The following is an 18,919-nucleotide window of genomic DNA, read 5'->3' as shown; positions in this document are numbered from 1 at the left end:
ATCAATATATATATATATTATATATATATATATATATATATATATATATATATATATATATATATATATATATATATATATATATATATATATATATATATATATATATATATATATATATATTATATATATATATATATATCCATCCATCCCTCTATATATATCCCTCTATATCCATATCCATCCAGCCTCATCCCTTCCATGTATCCATCCATCCATCCATCCATCCATCCCCATCTATAAACTGTATCAATCAATATCCAACTATACTGTATCAATCCATCCATCTATATCCATCTATATACTGTATACACACATTTTTTTATATTCTTATTTTTCTCTTGATTAGTTTAACCGTTAAAGTAATAAAGTAAAGTAGACATTAGGCATTTCAGTTAGGCTTTTCAGCTAGCCTTTCAGTACAGTAAAGTAAAAAAAAGAGAGAGAGAGATTGTAATGCAATGAAATTATCCCACAAACAGCTGTCAATATCAAACAAAAATATATTTAATTTGAACTGTTTAATCACTGTATATAAAATGCATTGGCACAATCATCAGAGATGAAAAGGTCAAAAGTAGTTTATAACAATTGCATCCCCTATTGCATGTATATTGTTTGTTTTTGTGGTGTGTCACTTGAGGGGCTACAAAAACCCTTAAAGGGACATGGTGAGGACAAATTTTAATGGTTTTGCGTTCCCCCAATACACGTTGCACTCTCAAAGATCTTTGCAAATGAACGCAAAGTTTCTTGATGGAGAACGCAAAACTTTTGCGAGAGAAATAAATATATTATATAAATTATATATAATTTTTTTTCTCCCATTTCATATTTTTCCATCACCATGTCAGTAATGTTTAAAGAAAATTGAAAATGGAAATGTTTGATTGTTTATGTTGTTTTCTTTCTATTCAAATAGAAACACTTAAAGTGTCCCACATTGTCTCTTGTTGTTCTTGTTGTACCTGTTGTTCTTTACTAGTAGCCTACACTGTGAAATGTAACCCCATGCATTTGGCGCAATGGGAATCCAGATGAAATAATCTGGAAAAGTTTGTATCTGGATCAGGGTGATCCAATCCTATTTTGCTTTGAAAAACCAGCACAAAACTAAAATGGATTACCTGGTCCTGGATGGCAAAACATGGAATTTCCAAATTTTGATCATTCTGATCCAGATTAATCTTTTTGAACAACTGGGCCCAGATTTTAAAATGAAGTTCCTTTCTATAATGTTTCTTTTGCACCACAAGAAAGCCGTTTAGCTGACAAAATAGCTTTACAATGTGTATAAAATCATTATTTTAGTATGCGATACATTGTTTGACATGATTGAGAATCTATGTAAATACATTTAATCCACCTCTGTGTGACATAAAAAAATCTATGTAAACACACAGTATACTGACTGCTAAGCAGCTTCTATGCACAGTACCGTAGAAACCGCTCTAGACAGGCCAATTTTACCGTAACATAATTGGCTCATAACGCCGTGAGGGGGTGCTCCATTTATTTGACAGTATTGAAACAACCACTAAAACAGGGCGAAGATCATCATGAGAGGGTGCACCCTTGCCCCAGTGTTGATAATGACAAATTGCAACAAACAAGCCATTAGTCTTTAGAAGTTCAGAACAGGCCCTGTTGTCAAGTTATTGTATGAAGAGATAAAGTCTTAACCACAGATTTTAAAGAGCCAAGTGTGTATATAAAAACAACATCAGGATCGAGCATAACCACGGTGTCTGAGTGAGATGGAAGATACCCTATCAGTTCATCAGAGCCATTAAATAGTGCAGAGAAATAAGCCAAATCTGATCTTTATCTTAAGCGGATCTTAAGCGTGACGATAATATGGAAATTTCCCTTGGTAAAGACAAAAGGAGAGATTAAGAATGACACCTTCATGGTAACATGTGCTCAAATATTTGCCTGTAGAAGAGAATCACAGTCTTGCTCCTCTGATCCACAAGAAACTTAAGAGACATTAGGACGAGAGGAGGTGTTCAGACCTCCCGAAATTGTAGTCAGTGCTGATTTAGAAGATCTATTAGGACCTGACAGGCATGTAACTGCAAGTGCAGTCATTAATTTTCATTTAGACCCCTGAATTTACCCTCTCTGTTCATTTAATGATGAGAAACGATCCAGTTTTTCCAAGGATTCTGGTTAATTTGGTTGATTTAATATTGATATATTGTCACCATGGGCCACCCTCATACCTTTGTGGGCAAAGAGAGGCTATTTCCATTCCACTAGTTCTCTACCAGATACACTCAAAAGACTACTTGAAAATAGAGACTGAATTAATTCAATTACACAATTTTAAACACACTGTAATTTGTTGAATGAAGACATATATGTCATAATCTCTCCCTCCGCCTTTATGGTCTGCCATTTTGGAGTATTTGCTTGCGGTAGTCTTTTAGAGAGACTTTATCTAATTCCCCGTGTTTGCGTACCAAAACACAAATCCTTGACCATATTTTATTGATTGCTTTGAAGGCCATACATTGTAGCAAAAAAATAGCTAATGGGCACATCAACATAGACTAATACATTTTTGCACATTCTAGTGAGAATAATTACAGCTTCTGTCATCTCTTGCCAAAGGCACTGTTCAATGCAACCCATATAGTCTCCCCGTGGAGCCCAACCCCCACCCCCACACATGCAACAGTTATTTTAGCATTATTAAATTAAATTAGCATTATTAAAGAAACTACTTCATAAATGTTTAAAATTATATACATTTTACTGTACATGAGAAAGTGTATCACAAATAACAAATATTTTATTATACTGTTTTTTTTAAATATTATTTAGGCCCTCCACTTACTTCACCAGTACTCTGTAATCCAGCTGCTTGTCTCAACCAGGACAAGAGAGACATTTTAGAGGCTCTTTGCAGCACAGTGGTCACAGTAAAGAGCAGCAGTGGGTGACGAGCAGTGGTCAGAGATTAACTAGAAGTCAAACAAGTCACTACAGTAAGAATCACAAAAATAAACACATCATTGATCCCAGCCGCACTATACATCACCCTATTTCCTATACATCTGAATTAAATCTCAACCCACAACCACTCAAAACATAAATCTACATCAGTAATTTAGAAATTCATCATTGTGGAGGCACTGTAAAATTAAGCAGCTCTCATTTCATAAACACAACTGATTCACACAGAAGTAGGTCAAACCATAATACTGACTGTATAATAAATTGTGCTCTTAAATGTCAACTCCCTTTTGTTTATAGTGCATTAAGATGATTTTTTTTCTTCAGCACACCATCAAATTGCCCACAGAGGGACCCACATCCTCCTTTCCACATCTGAATGTAGCATGTATGCTAGCAGCTGTCCTCTAAACAGCAGGGGCTGGAATAGCACAACTCAGGCTAGAGTCATTAACTGAAGCACAGCGGTTAGCTAGGTCAGGGTGATGTGAAGGGCAAGGCCCTCATCCTAGAGAAGCCCAGCAATTTGATGACTCCACACTTGCATTCAGTCAGTGGGTATAGGTACCCTATCAATAGCAGATGAGGCTAATATACCCACTGTAATATTTTAAAAGGCTTGATAAGTCCCACACTTAATGCAACGCTTGATTTCACACCCAAGAAGCCAAGGTTTATCCACACTGCAGATGTGGTTTCGCTGGCAGACTTAATAGCTTTAAGTGGCTTGGTATTATTCCCATTCAAAGTGCTGACTAAGCCACTGGCAGAATTCCTCAACTGTTCCAGGATCAACCCCTGCAGCAAAGCTTCTAATGTAATTAAAGGGTAAAAGCTTTTGAAAACAAATTCTACTCTCTCATGATTAGGAGTTGGCAAACCTGTTTACATTGAAATATTGTCTATCTTTAAGGCAGTGGAGAGACAAAACACTCCCATTAACTCATCCTTAAGAAAACGGTCTATGTTTTCCATTTGAGGAGCACTGGGAAAATGGAGCTAACAATCTCTCCATGACATCACCTCACTCATACAACCTCTCCTCAGAGACGACTTAAGCTCGCGGATCAATTGAAATAATGAATATGTATTTGTAGCAGATCAGTCACTGCCACTTGTACAGCTTGAATGAGAAAATTAAAAGTTGGTGGTGGGGTGAGGGGAACAAATAGGCGAAAATGGCTTACTTGGATGTCGTTCAAATAATGTTACAGGGATACTAGAGGAAGAAGCAGCAGAGGCTGTTTTTTGGCAGCAGTGGCTGTAACAAAATCCTTTCTAAGTCTAATCACCTGAATAAATTAGATGGATATTGATTTGTTTATATTAGCATTTTGAGTCTCATAGGGTCATTGATTTGGCGGGCAGAAAAAGGTTCTGAGGTCAGTTTCAATTAGCATATGGAAGTTGCTTGGTTATTCAGTGTTTATAACCCTCCAAAACAATACGCTTAGGACTTTATCAGGAATTCAAACATATGCTCCACTGGGCCTTTAGTTCAAGTGAAATATGGAAAGGTTGGCTTGGATTTTGAGAAAACAAAAGTACCGGCCACTTACTGTACTAACTTCTGAGACTGAAACTATTTCAGCATGAGTAGTGCAAGTGACTTGAAGGGTTTTTGACCAGGCAAGTGGAACACAATATACTGCCATAAAACGTCCAATCCAACATTTACATAAACAGTAAGGCACACATTATGTATATGCCTCGTTTCCACAGAGCTGTATGGTACAGTACAGTACGCAATATTGGCCGTTTCCCTTGCTAGAAGTTGTGAATGGTACCCTAATTCCAAACCGTATCGTACCACTTTTTTGGGACCCTTCCGTTGGAGTACCAAGCACAGCTGTCTGGTACTAAAGGGTGGAGCTAGACTCACTGCAGAACATTGATTGGTTGACAGAGAATCGTCACTTGTGCGTGCTACAAGGGGAATGACAACACAAGAGGGGGAAATTTTTTAATACAGTCTACAGTAACCCCATACCGCTTCTTCTTGTGACAAACAGCAACATGCCGAGAAGCAAGAACAAGATCTGCTGTATGTCCTCCATTGTTGTTTACTGTGTTTCTTTCTTCTTCGTGCGAGAATGACAATGATCGCTACTTTCAGGCATGCACTACACCCATCAAGTAATGGTACTGTTGGAGAAGGAAAAACACAATCCGGATCAGTTTATCACCCCGAATCGCACTGAACTATACTGTACTGTCCTGTACCGCTCGGTGGAAACGAAGCATAAATGTGAGTCTAAAGCAACTTTATACACTATGTTGCTGCATCTGTAAGAGGTTCACTAGGTTTTGGAATGTATGGAAAGTATCTAGAAAGTATATTGCCCTGTTTAACTACCATGTAAATGAATGGTGGGTGGCAACCAATCAAGATGGTTCTCTCAATAAATGATAAGGACGAAGAAACATAAACTGGGTTGAGAAAGTGGATTTTCTCTATTCTTTCCTGAGGGAAAACTCATTCCTGAAATCCTTCAGGGACATTTCAAGCATGAGATATGCAATATCAATGGCCCTCATCTCTTAACTGAGAAACCTCTTCCCATTATTGCTGTGTCAGCAAAAAAAAATCCAAGGAGAGACTCATTATGAAGTATTTATATGTATGACATTATTATTATTTCATTCATGGCATTAATATCCTTTGTGATTTCCCCAGCAGCTGTCTTTTTCCAGATAACCACCCCAATAGCAGCAATAATATCCCTCAACTGGCTAAATCAAAAAGTTTGGGCACATACAGTTCCAAAAATGAAATTAAAACTTGCCAAGGGTTTGTAGATGGATTTATTCCAACACATTTCTCAAAAGAAGTAAAAGGTGACAAACTGAATCACAAATAAAATTGTGATTCAGGCTCACATTAACATGTACACGTACATAAAATAACACAAAACACATATGTGGACACACACACCTAACGTAGCTTATCCTGTTAATGAACCAAATCAGAGAGAGGAGGAGGCTACTAATTAAGCTGCAGAATGGTTCTCTAGAGACGCTTACAGTAATTAAACTTACATGACATCAAAATCGGCATCTGTCACATATCATTGAAAAGCATGAGTTAATACTTATGTATGAAAATATAATCATCAGCTTTTACATTGGTAATATTAGCTACAGTATGCATTCATTTAAACGATTTACTTTTTGTTTAGTATGTTAAAGAGACAAAAGGTCAACTCAAAGTGACAAAAGCTCGTAGATATTCTTTAGTAATCACACAATACAAAAGGTCAGCAAAAGGTCAATTCATCAAGATTGAGCCATCTTGATATGAGAGCTCTCAAAAAGGAATGTCATTAACATTATCTCACACTGTAATGGGTTCAAAAACCAATTAGAGACGTCACTAGTGCAAGCATTAGGAATCAAGATCCCAAATTTTTTTTGTTTGTTTTACTATAAAATGTATCTCATAATTTAGAATGTGTTTGTCATGCTGAGACCAAAGCATGTTTTTTTTTCTCATTGTTTTTTTCTTATGTGTCAAAAATGAGTTAGTAAGTACAGACCTGGGCAATATACTATTCTCCATCTGGAGTCAAATGCAAATGTTTACAAGCATGAATGTTAAATCTAAACACTTATTAGCATTTATACAGGTACTGATGCATAGACAGACCTTTTAAGAGTTGAGTGACTCATTGCTTCCTCACACCTAATAAACTGCACTTCTTACTGGACTACATTAGATTGTGTTGTCCTTGAGAACTGTGTTTTTTTCCATTGATGATAAAATAAGGACATCAAAAGTTTTTTTAAACACGCCAAGACTAAAACTAAGCCCCTACATAAAAATATATTCATACAGGTGTAGTGTTATATGTAATTAAAAATAATTTTATTTTTGAGAGATGGAAAAAATAGAAAAGAACCACCCCTCATCCGTCAAAAAAGTCTTGTAGAGAGGTGCTGCTACATTAAATCATTATGGAAAATTGTAAAAAAAAATACAGCAGCCGCACACTCAAACACTGTGCAAGATCAATTTATTAGCAAGCTTTCGGTCTTGCGATCAAAATGCCCTGAAGAAGGTCGCAAGACCGAAAGCCTGCTAATAAATTTATCTTGCACAGTGTTTGAGTGTGCGGCTGCTGTATTTTTACCATTTTTGAGAGATGGCAAAATATAGTGGCTAGAGTACCTGAAGAGGATGTCAAAAATTCAAATTATGCGACTGTCAACTGAATGCACAGTCCATCGCAATGTGCGCTCCCAATGTAGACAGGGCTGTTGATTATAATGGCAATGGCGCGAGCTGCACGAATGTTAGCACGCAGCTTTGTTTGAGACACCTATTGGATTAAGTTAACACCTGTGTTTAAAACAAATTGTTCACCCAAAAATTCAAATTCTGTCATCATTCACTCACCCTCATGTCGTATGATTTTCCTTTTTCTGCAGAACACAAAATGAGACATTCGAAGCTAAAAATGTAAGGGAAACAAAGGTACATAAATACATTTCATTCAAGTCTTCTAACATCAAACCTCATTAGTTTATGTGTCAAGTGACAAAGTCATGGCGCCATGGCACGAGCACCAATGAGGTTTAATGTTATTGATGTCAGCAGATTTATTGAGGATCATTTCCAGCCAAGTTGACAATTTGTTAAATTATTTGAAAGTGTTAGATTTTTTAATAGTGTGTATATAGGATATGTAGAATGCTAGTTATGAAATAAGTCTTAGTGTACTGTACACATTTAAAAAAAAACTTTAATTTAAATTTAATTTTAAATTTAATTAAATTTAAATTTAAGTTTAATTTAAAAATTCTCAAGGCCAAAAGTGGCCATAGTTAAAGTAGGCATGAAATTTGCACTACTTTGCATGAAAGTTGCACTACTTTTTTCCTTCCCTTTTGTGCCCTATAACCGAGTGAAACGGGTTCTTGAACAAGAAAAAACAATGTAGGGCGGGACTTGATTTTGTCCATTGGGAATTGATTGGATGGTTGTGGTTCGCTATTGAGTGATAGGTTGTCCCACCCTCATGCCAGTAAACACATAAGAGAAGAGAACAGAATTCGCTGTAAGAGGAAGATGAAGTTATTTTGATTAAAGATGATGAGGGCTCATGGATTTTAAAAATATAATGATTTAAAATAATATAAGATTGTCTAAATAAAAAAATAATATGAATATGAAATATGAAATAATATAAAATGAATTTAAAGTCACCATAATATCAAAATGGATAATTAATATTTTTTAGTAGAATGTTATACAGCAGGTTTTTTTAAATAAATGATTTATCTGTGCACATCATTCTTTAAAAAATATGTGTTATTTAATCAAAAACATTTTAGCCATGTTAGATTATATCATAATTACTTACTAACCAACAGAGGCATTTTAAGGTGATAAGAACTTAATCAAGACATTCCGAGCAGCACTTGTGAAGGATGCCCTTGCTACACAGCAGATGGTAAATGCATGCATGACTTCACCGAAAATCTCCTGAACCTTAATGGATTTTAGCCTCAGATGATCTTAGTAAAAAATGTAATTCCACAACTGACCCAAAAGCAGCCAGATCATCTACATCTGTTTGCTGTCCAGTCATTTTATCCCCCTTCATCTTCATCAACACACACCGTCAGCGTCAATAAGTCTCTTGGCTACTTAAAAAAAAAAAAGAAGAAGAAGCATTTATTCTCCAGATACACTGTTTGTAAATCTCCAATGTGTGATTATGAAGATGTGATTTTAGATGGTAAGAGCCTTTAGTCACAATTATTTAGCAGTGAAGAATGCATCATCAGAACCATAATTATTGAGAAGAGGAGGCAAGGCAAGCCTCTGAAAAGCACTCAGAGAGCACATTTATATGGAGATAAAACATCACCCCTGACATTCCTAAAAAGGGACTTTCACATTACTGCTATATGAGTTCAACCCATCACCTTGAACTGTGATCAACTGTGAGCGGCAACAAAGTCTCTTTCAGGCAGCACTCTGATGACAATATTGGAGTCTGCCTTATGAAGAAGCAGTTGAAATTCAGTCTAAAACACATATCCCGAATAAGTCAAGATGAGTTAATGCATGATAAAATGAATATCGTAGAATTAGTGCAGGGAAACGATTAATCCCAAATAATCGCATCCAAAATAAAAGTTTGTGTTTACATAATATATGTGTGTGTACTGTGTTTAATTATTTTGAACAAATACACACATATGCTTATCACATATATTTAAGAAATAGTTGCATGTATATACTGTTTATATTTATACATAATGTATTTTATATATAAATATTATACATAATTAAAACATTTTTCTTAAATATATACATGCATGTGTGTGTGTTTACACATTTACATACACACACACACACACACACATATGTAAACACAAATTTTTATTTTGGATGTGATTAATCATGATTAATCATTGCACAGCACTACTTAGAATATAAAAATAAGTTATCATATAAGATTTTGGTCTTATATACAAAGGCATTTAACTGAAATAATCATACAATTACATATAAAAAGAAAAGACACAAGCTTGATATTAAAAATTACAGCAACCAACCATTGCTATTTAATGAATGTTTCTAAAGCACCATTCCTTCTGTGGCCTGTGAAGACTTCCAGTCACCAGACCTCCATAACAAACGTTATTTTGACCTACTCCAAGAAAATCACAAAATAATGAAAAATCGTATCAGTGCGGGGTTAGCATTTAACAATCTGGTTCGTACCCTTTGTCTGGCCTTGGTCAAAGTGCATTTTGCAGCGTGCAATCTGGTTATTCGAAAATGAAGAAAAGAGTGCAAGGAAAAAAAGCTCTTGTCATCACCATTGCTCATCATCTTATTGTCAGGGTGTAGAGCCAATTCCCGTCTGTGACCTTTAGCAGTGCAGGTGGCTTATGGCAGTCCTCCATGGAAGCGCTCAGCGTGTTATTTAAAAGTAAACACAGCATAATCAAATTGATTGTTTGTTTTTTGCATTAGGTGCTGTGGGGTACATTAAGTATTAATGCTGAACAGACTTGCTCCAGCCCCCTGACAATAATGTGTAACATCAGCTTATGCTAATGTTTGAAAACCATTACACATGAACGCCAAAAGTAATATCGTCTTAAAAAAACTCCCATCAAAATACTAAAAATGCCGGCATCCCTCAGCTTTAGCTAGCGAATGTGGGTGTGTAGGAGCGCAAGCAGAACGGGCTGCAAATAACTTTTTAGTGAGCATCTCTTGCCATGCCTGCATTGGTAGTGTCCATTGTTATGGCAGTATGTTTACAGTGATAGCTACCCTGAGGGCTGGAGGAGTGGGCAGATGCTGAGACCTGTCCACCAACACCATGTCAAACCACCATCTGATACCTCCCCATGTCTGCTTGCTTCCCCACTGGGTAATTGAAATGCTCAGCCAACAGCACTCTTATTGGATTCTCCTCTGTCAAACATCTCACTCACTTTTCTGTAAGAAACCCAGTGCCAAGGCTTGTTTTCTTGATTTGTTTCCTTGCTGATCCTTTCCCCTTCACCTTGTTTTGGTTTCAGAGCCTTCAGCTTGGACATGATGAGCTCTGTGTGTGGTTCAGCAGCACTGGTATCCCAAAAGACCCTCTCATTCCCTCTCCATGTCTTGTTAGGACTGTGTTGTCTGAAGGCCCTTTATTGTCTGATAAAGTCTTGATTTATTGGATTGTCTTTTCCTTGGGTTTCATCAGTGTCTTTCAATTGACATTACCAAGCAGGCTTATTTCAGTTAAGTGCTCACTCTGATCTTTAAATTTGACTGTCTTTACATATCTCTTTCTGGAGCTGCTTGAGATGTTTAAAAGCAGAAATCATGAAAAGAGAGTCAAACCATTTTCAGTTGAGCGGTACAGTAGTTGTAGAGCAGTGGTTCTCACACAGGGTGCAGGGGTGCAATAGGAGCCTCAGCAAACTTCCAAGGGGCCTCAAGATTATATAAAATGATTTTTAAAAAGCATTCAGATGAGCTAAAATGACTACAAATCAAGATATTTCTTCACCCCATCACCAATTGTTTTCTTTTTCTTTAAAGAACGTATCGGTTACGTATGTAACCCTCATTCCCTGAGTAGGGAACGAAGACGTTACGTTGTGACAACGAATGGGGTTTCGCTTAGAAAGCCTATCAACTTCGAGTATTACAAAACGAGGCAATGGCAAAGAAATGCCATGGGTCTGCGGAATTTGCATAGCGTATCTCCGCCCCACTTCGTGGGTATAAAAGGTGGACGCAAGCAACATGCAGATATGTTTCTTCGCTGAGGAGCCAAGACTGAACTCAGGCGATCCCGCGGTACAGCGGAAGTGGCAGGGAGACACAACGTCTCTGTTCCCTACTCAGGGAACGAGGGTTACAATACGTAACCGAGACGTTCCCTTTCGTAGTCACTACGAATTACGTTGTGACGATGAATGAGGTTCCCAGTCTATTCACGCCACCTTGGCTGTCTTTTTAGTGTCCTGCGTAAGTCAGAGCTCCCTGTCGTGAGACTGGCACGGACGAAGGACTCCTGCTTAACAAAGGAATACCAAGGTACACTGGGAAGCATAGCTCAGTGGAAATATGCAAATAATGCCTGCCCGAAGGGGGGGGAGGTGGCTTACAGAATACATATATGGCCCGTGAGCGGGCTGCATATGAAAAAACACTGGGGTGTCCAGCCCCCAGGATGGAATGTTTCAACCTCAGAGGTGGCAAGGTGGCTTGCCAAGGGAAAGACACATGCTCAGAGAGGCTTACAGTGGACTACATAAGAGGAGGTGGTGGGTGAGGTGTGTAGACCATCTTGACGGTATATGTATGTTACTGCTGCAGTATTCTCTGAGCGGACTAGTACGTGTTGACCCCTGAGCAGCGCAAGAAAGCGGTGCAGAGCAAGGCGTACTGCCAGAAACTCGAGGCAATTGACATGCCAAAGGTGCTGGGGTCCTGTCCAGGAGCCCGCGGCAGAATGTCCATTGCACATGGCGCCCCAGCCCGTGGTGGAGCCATCTGTTGAGACAACAACACGCCTGGAAACTCGTTCCAAGGGCACTCCAGCCCGTGGGCGGCACACACTGTCATCCGAGAACTGATGTGTGCTCAGAGATGGAAGTCAGCTCCTAGACGAAGAGGAACCTGCTACCACTCCTAGAAGAACTGAACAACATCTCTGAGCAGCTTGTTCAGCGGCGCTGTTAGCCTGGCATTAGCGGGGCGCGGCGCGGTGAAGGCTACCGCTGGGGCCGGGCGGGAGGGACAAGGTCGCAGGAGGGCGCACTCGGCGGCGAGCAGGCTGAGGATACTGAGACGACGGCTGTGGGCCGTCGGGGCAGAATATGTTTTATAGCCTCAGTCTGCTTCTGGGCGGCCGAGAACCGTTGGGCAGAGTCCTCGACCGCGCCGCCGAAGTGGCCAGCCTGGGATATGGGGGAGTTAAGGAAGCAGGTTCGCTCAGCCTCGCACACACAACCAGGTTAAGCCAAAGATGTCTGAACACGCATGTGGACATCACCTGACCCAGGGAGCGTGCGGTCACCTTCGTCACTCATGGAGCGAGGTTGTGGCGGCATGCAGCTGTTGGATGAGCCCTGAATCAGCTCTACACTCGTGTATGTCATCGAGCACCCTGAAGGATGCCAATAGCATACAGTAAGGCGACAGCCTGCCCCGCAGCTCTATAGGTCTTTGCCACCTGAGTAGACAAAGAACCTACAGGCATTAGAGGGGTGCTTAGGGTCGCCACGGCAGGTGGATGCGCTGTGGGGACACAGATGTGTTACCACAGAACACTCCACGGGGGGAACCCCAGTGTACCCTTGGCCGCAGCCTCTGTGAGGGCAGAGAAGGCGGAAGAGGCCGCTGAGCATACGCGAAAAGTCAAAGGAGACTCCCACGATCTCATGACCTCTTCATGAACGTCCGGGAAGAAAGGAATTGAGGGAAGGTGTTGGTTTCAGCACGCACCGCCTCCAAAATCTATCGTGCCAGGAAAGCATGGCTGTCAACTCTGGATCAGACTCCGCAATGATGGCACACCCGAAGGCGGCAGCACAGCCAAAACCTCATCTCCAGAGAACTCCAACCCGCCTTGTGATGCGGCAATAGACATGATTTCATCTGCCGGGGAGCCGAATGAGATGCTGGGCCAGCCGGCGTCCTCTGAACACGACTGGTCAGCAATCTCATCCGGAAACCGCACGGGTTGCAATGTGAGAGAGGTGTGTGTGGACTGAGGAGAAATCGTCGGATTTTTTTCAACATCAACTGCCTCTGGTCACCCTGGCCATCAGCCAAAGTATTTCCTTGTGTAGATAAAATATATTGGGGTGAGGATGAGGGGATTCTCGCTCTAATGAGGTCATTCAGTCTCGACCGCGACATTGTGATGGTCATGTTCCCGCAATGAAAACATGACGCATCCATGAACGCTGCCCGAGCGCAATCTATTTTTAGCCCACACGCGCCAAGCAGCGTTGATGAATCAACCAACAGCAGAATCAACCAGACTACCACACCCAGAAGTGCACAGGCATTTTCAATGCATCTTTAAAAAGACGTGCCGCGTGCAAGCTCTTTTGTGAGAGGTAAAACTCTGCAGATCTTGAAGCGACCAGGGAGAAACACACGACTGGCAAACCACTGCACAGATCAGCAGGCGATGTGAAATTCGCTGGGGATCGCCATCACTTCAAAACCTGGAGAGAAGCTCGTCTCGAAGAGTGAAGAGAGATGATCTCAGAATGGCTTGTGGAGTGAAGAATGCTCTTGGCTCCGAAGCGAAAACATATCTGCATGTTGCCCGTGTCCTCCTATTATAACCACAAGGTGGGGTATGCGTTATGCAAATTCCACAGACCCATGGCATTTCTTTGCCATTGGCTCGTTTTGTAATACTCGAAGTTGATAGGCTTTCTAAGCGAAACCCCATTCGTCGTCACAACGTAACTCGTAGTGACTATGAAAGGGAACCTGGGTGTCTTCTTGGACCTGAATATATGAGGAAGCCTGATTTTAAAAGTGTGTTTTTTAGAGGGAAAAATAATGTAAATCAATACAATCTTATAGTGTGTTGACATTGGCATTTTTAGAATAAATATACATTTTTGTAGTTATGCCAAGCTCTAAAACATATTATCAAAAATATAAAAAAATTTAAAAATACTCAACTTGAAAAGTCATGTAAATTCTTTGGTTAAAAAGAGTAGAACCCCTCAAGAATATTCAGCTCTTAATAGTTCTGGAATCCTGCAATTTAATTTACAATCAATTTACAAGGTTGGGCAATTTCGGAGCGGCTAGCAATAGCAAGCTAGCTTTGACAGCATTACAGTGTAGATCCCACCCTCCCTTCAGAGCGCTCTCCAAAGCAGCGCATCGCCCAAAACACATAAACGTGCAGGTCGTGCACAGCCAGAGCAGATTCAGGAAAGCGCCACTAGAGATGATGTTAAATTACCTTGTGTCTCGAAGCACATGACATTACAATAATAATGAATGTCAACAACTTACAGAGCTCTTACATGTACCACATAATTGCTGCAGATCCATTTCACTGTTGATATTGATATTGTTGACATAGAAACGCATTTTATTTGAATACTTAGACCACTTCTATTGTTGATTGCAACCAGAATAACAAAAAGTGTTTATGAAAATAAATGGCTAACCCTACCTTTAAAAGAACCTTCTTCTTTTTTAGTGTAAAGTACATTTTTATAATCTGATTAACGTTGTTCGACTATAAAGAACCTTTTGTGCAATGGAAAAGGATCCATGGATATTAAAGTTTCTATTTTGTTTGTGGGTTGAATTGTGTTGGGACTACTATTTTGGAAGTGTTGTAAGGAAGTGTTGTGTAATGACATAATGTGTGGAGGACAGGAATGAAAGAGTGAAAAAGATGGATGAAGTTTGCTACTCTTGTCTTGTGTGTTTTATTGCTGCTTATAACTCCTGACAGAGACCACAGGTTCGTCATTGAACCATCAATGACAATAAGGAGCCTTTATTTTTAAGAGTGGTATCAGGCCTTCAAATATTGTCAAGGACAATGGGGGGCCTTGGAGTCAAAAAGGTTTAGAACCACTGTAATATAGTACATGGCTATAAAAATGTGTGAACACCTCAACAACCCCGAAATTTCAAAACAATCAGCATGGGGTTTTCAACTAGATCTTGCGACATGGATGCAGGGATTCTCTGCTATTCAGACACAAGAAAGAGCATCAGTGAGGTCGGGCGAGGACATTTATAAAGGAGTCTAGCTTTGTAAAGGTGTTCAGTGGGTTTCAGGTCTGGTCTTCCACACCACACTCAGTGAACCATATATATGGACTTCACCTAAATAATACAACAACAAAAAACGTATTAATTAGACTGATTATCCAACAAGTACAAGAATAAAGAAATATTTTTAATGAACAAATCAAAATTTACAGTGCAGTTGTGGGTAAAGCCGATACATGACTAAGCAAGATAAATAACATGCTTTTGTCTCACTCCTTTCTCAAACATCATACTGTATAAAAGGGGAAAGGAGAGGCCAAGATTGAACAATAAAAGTGCAGGAAGGCTATAGACCTTATGTAGCCCCGCCCCTTTTCAGCGCTGCACTTGGTTGTCTTTTGTCTTCCGGTTTGTATTTCCACAGTGATCTTAAGAATTTAGGAATGAACTGCCCGTTTTTAAATCTTCCCGGTCTACTGGCATATGTTAAGACATCTGCTTTAAACATTACAATGCTCATGATAACTTTGTTAACTCTACAATAAGTAAGTCCACTTCACCAGCTAATTACTCTTCCACAGCGATGCCATAGAAATATACAGAGCTACCGCTAAAACGGAAGTTCAAAGACCATATTCTAAAGATGGCTGCACACTTGTTTCTCTGGCGCATAAGGTCTATAACAAAGCAGTGACCTGCAGAGAAAAAACACAACACTGTTGTGTTTTTATTTCAAATTATAAAAGGCATATGGAAGCTATAAATGAAATGGAAATTATAAATGAAATAGTTACATCTAAAAATGGCTTTCTATTTAATTTTGACACACTTGCATTTTAAGCCCCACCCACATCCAGTTCTATCCGAATGCAGATACAGAAACAGATCATTTTGTCATTGTGACAGATATACACACCTAACTGCCACGATTGAGGAAAAAGGCATGCCCGATTCTACTAAATTTTTTTGTGTAAAGAAGTTGCATTACTGTATGCTTGATTTTATGCACCTGATAGTTATGGATGGAGGATAAACTGTTAATTTCCACAGATTTCTGACCATTTAGTGTCTATGAATCTATAAATATTTGGTGTTACATACCTCAAAAATGATAAGCTGCAATGAAGTCGGTCAGTATATGGCCTGACCGAAGTGGTTAAAAGTTTGATCAAGTGAAATAGACATGGTAAAACATCTTTAAGCTTGAAAATGTTAAATGCATTTTCAAAGGGAGCTGGTTTATCAGGTCTCTATAGGCTTCAATATACGCTGAGCAGAGAAAGCGTTTGCGCTGAGGCGTTTTCTCACATTCACATATAGTGAGAAGTAAAGGGATTTTACACTACACTACACCTCCCCCAATATGAATCCAGACGAGCGGCATCCCAAAACGTCCTCGTTGCACTGGGATTCATTTTATCACTGAAGAAGATTATCATCTTTTCATTTCCTCTGTGAATGCAATTCTCGAACGCTGACAACTTATGATTGCCACAACACAAAGTGAAAGGTCAACACTGAACTGGTTAAGAGAGATAGATGAGAATATTTCAGTGGAGGAATATTTCCATGTAATATAAATTCACATTTACCTGTTCGTGTTTCTTTGTGTGACACAGAGCTGGGTGGAAATGTTGAATGCAACATGAGAAATCCAGTTAGAGCAACAAAGTCAATAAATCACTATTATTGATCTCAAAAGAAGCCCCTTGGTCTGTGGTTATCACAAGGAGGGCAGCTCATTGATTTGTGTTGACTCTAAAATAAAATGTGTGCTACAAATATGTGACATGTCGGCCATCATTTACAATTATGCTATAAGAAATGAGACTATGCTAAAATCCAAGATAAAATACCTCCCAGACACATGCATCATTAACATAGCCAGGTACTGCTGAATTCCCACAACTCTCCTTCAGTCAATAAACCCATAGCTAGACTTTTCTTATTGAATCTTAAAGGAATTTTCTGTCTTCGATAAGTTAAGCTCTATCGGCAACATGTGTTGTATAATGTTGATTTCCACATTCTCAGTCAATTAATTAAAAAATCAAATAAAATGTGTTTACAGTAATGCACTAAAATAATTATTTCCATCTAAGTTGAAAAAAGAATTTGTGTTTCAAAATCATCACTTCTGAGAATTAAGGTGCATTCACGGCATGTCGGAATTACCGTAATTATAAGATTCCGACTTGTAAAGTGTTCACGTCGTTGTAACTCATAATTACAACTTGTAAACTCTGAATTTTTGAAGAGCTCCGACTTGACTTGTACCAAGTGACTGCTGTATCACCTAACCGAAGCAGATTCATTTTGCTGTTGATAGTGTTGCCATAGAAAGGCATAATTAAAAAAGAACAGCTCAGAATAGAAGGTTATTACAGTAATAACAAAATTGTGTGAACGCAGTAGCAAATTATCTATACAAGTGTTATATTAGTATTATTTACATACTATTATATGATGTATTAACATTTTGAATTAGCTTTTATTTTTATGATATCATTTAGTTGAATCTTTAGTAACTTTAGTAATTACTATAGCTTTTATTTTGATTAAGTGTTACTTTTAATCAGTTTAATAATTTCAGCTTTTTATCAACATTTCTAATATGTGTTTGTTTTTAAAGTTTTATTACTTTTTCATAATATATATATATTATTTTAGTTTTATTTTAATTACAAAAAAAATTTAAAAAAACAATTTTAATAGCTTTAGTTTTAGATAACGCTGATTTGGTGTTTTAGTATTTGTTATTTGTTAATCATTTAACAAAGGATTTACGCATTACTTTTTTGATGAGCATCAAGAAATGTATTCAGTCATATTTTTGTCGAATAAATCCTTAATTTACCAAATCATTAAAAAAAGCATAAAATGTTTTTTTTATATATAATTTTTGAAATTATATTCACATCTTGGTGTTTCCATTAATATATTTTTTTTATGAGATTTCCAAAATTTCGCAATAATTCCTGTAGTAAACAGTGCTTTATAGATAATTTCAAAACATTCCTTTCTGGTACTGGCTAGCGTTGCCATGACAACAAAGTGGAAAGAGTGCATCTAACTTTACACAGACAGGGTCATTAAGCAATTTTATCACACAAGTCTCATGTTAATGCATATACTGTATTAGTCTTGTGTTTAAATGGTACATAAACTTTCAAATTAACTTCCATTGTAAGTGCCTTATTGTAACCACGATTCTTTTTAAAAAGGCACAAGTAAAAATTATATTCTGTTCCAATCAGCAATAATGTATGTTGCAAATTCGGCTGACGGAGCCGAATTTTGAAGTTTGAACCTTTAAGGTCAAACAGACAGGCTCCTGTAATTGTTAAATGATGTCTTATAAAACTTACCAAAGCCCATAAAACGGAGGGGTTTGGGACAGGAGTGACATGGAGGAGCTACATAATGAGATTAGCATCCTCTTTGTGTTTGATGCAACTCAATCAAGCAGATCCTCAAGGTTTATGACTCTATTAAAGCATGTGACGTGGACAGAGGAGGGCCGGGGTCCTGTCCCTGCGTCTCTGACATCAGACGCTCAGCCTGTGATGAACTAGCCACTTTGGAGGACATCAGATAACAGAACAGGACTGAAAGAGAGAATCACAGTATACAACCTAGTGTTTAATGCTTTTATGTGACAGTGAGAAAAGAGCCGGACAGATGAATGGGCCTAGGGAGGTCACTACTATGGGTGAATACGTG

The sequence above is a fragment of the Siphateles boraxobius genome, unplaced genomic scaffold (assembly GCF_051911475.1).
Source record: "Siphateles boraxobius isolate OS27281-9 unplaced genomic scaffold, OSU_SipBor_1 7, whole genome shotgun sequence".
Lineage (NCBI taxonomy): Eukaryota > Metazoa > Chordata > Actinopteri > Cypriniformes > Leuciscidae > Siphateles > Siphateles boraxobius.
The sequence above is the reverse complement of the archived record's forward strand: the minus strand, read 5'-3'. Positions refer to the sequence as shown.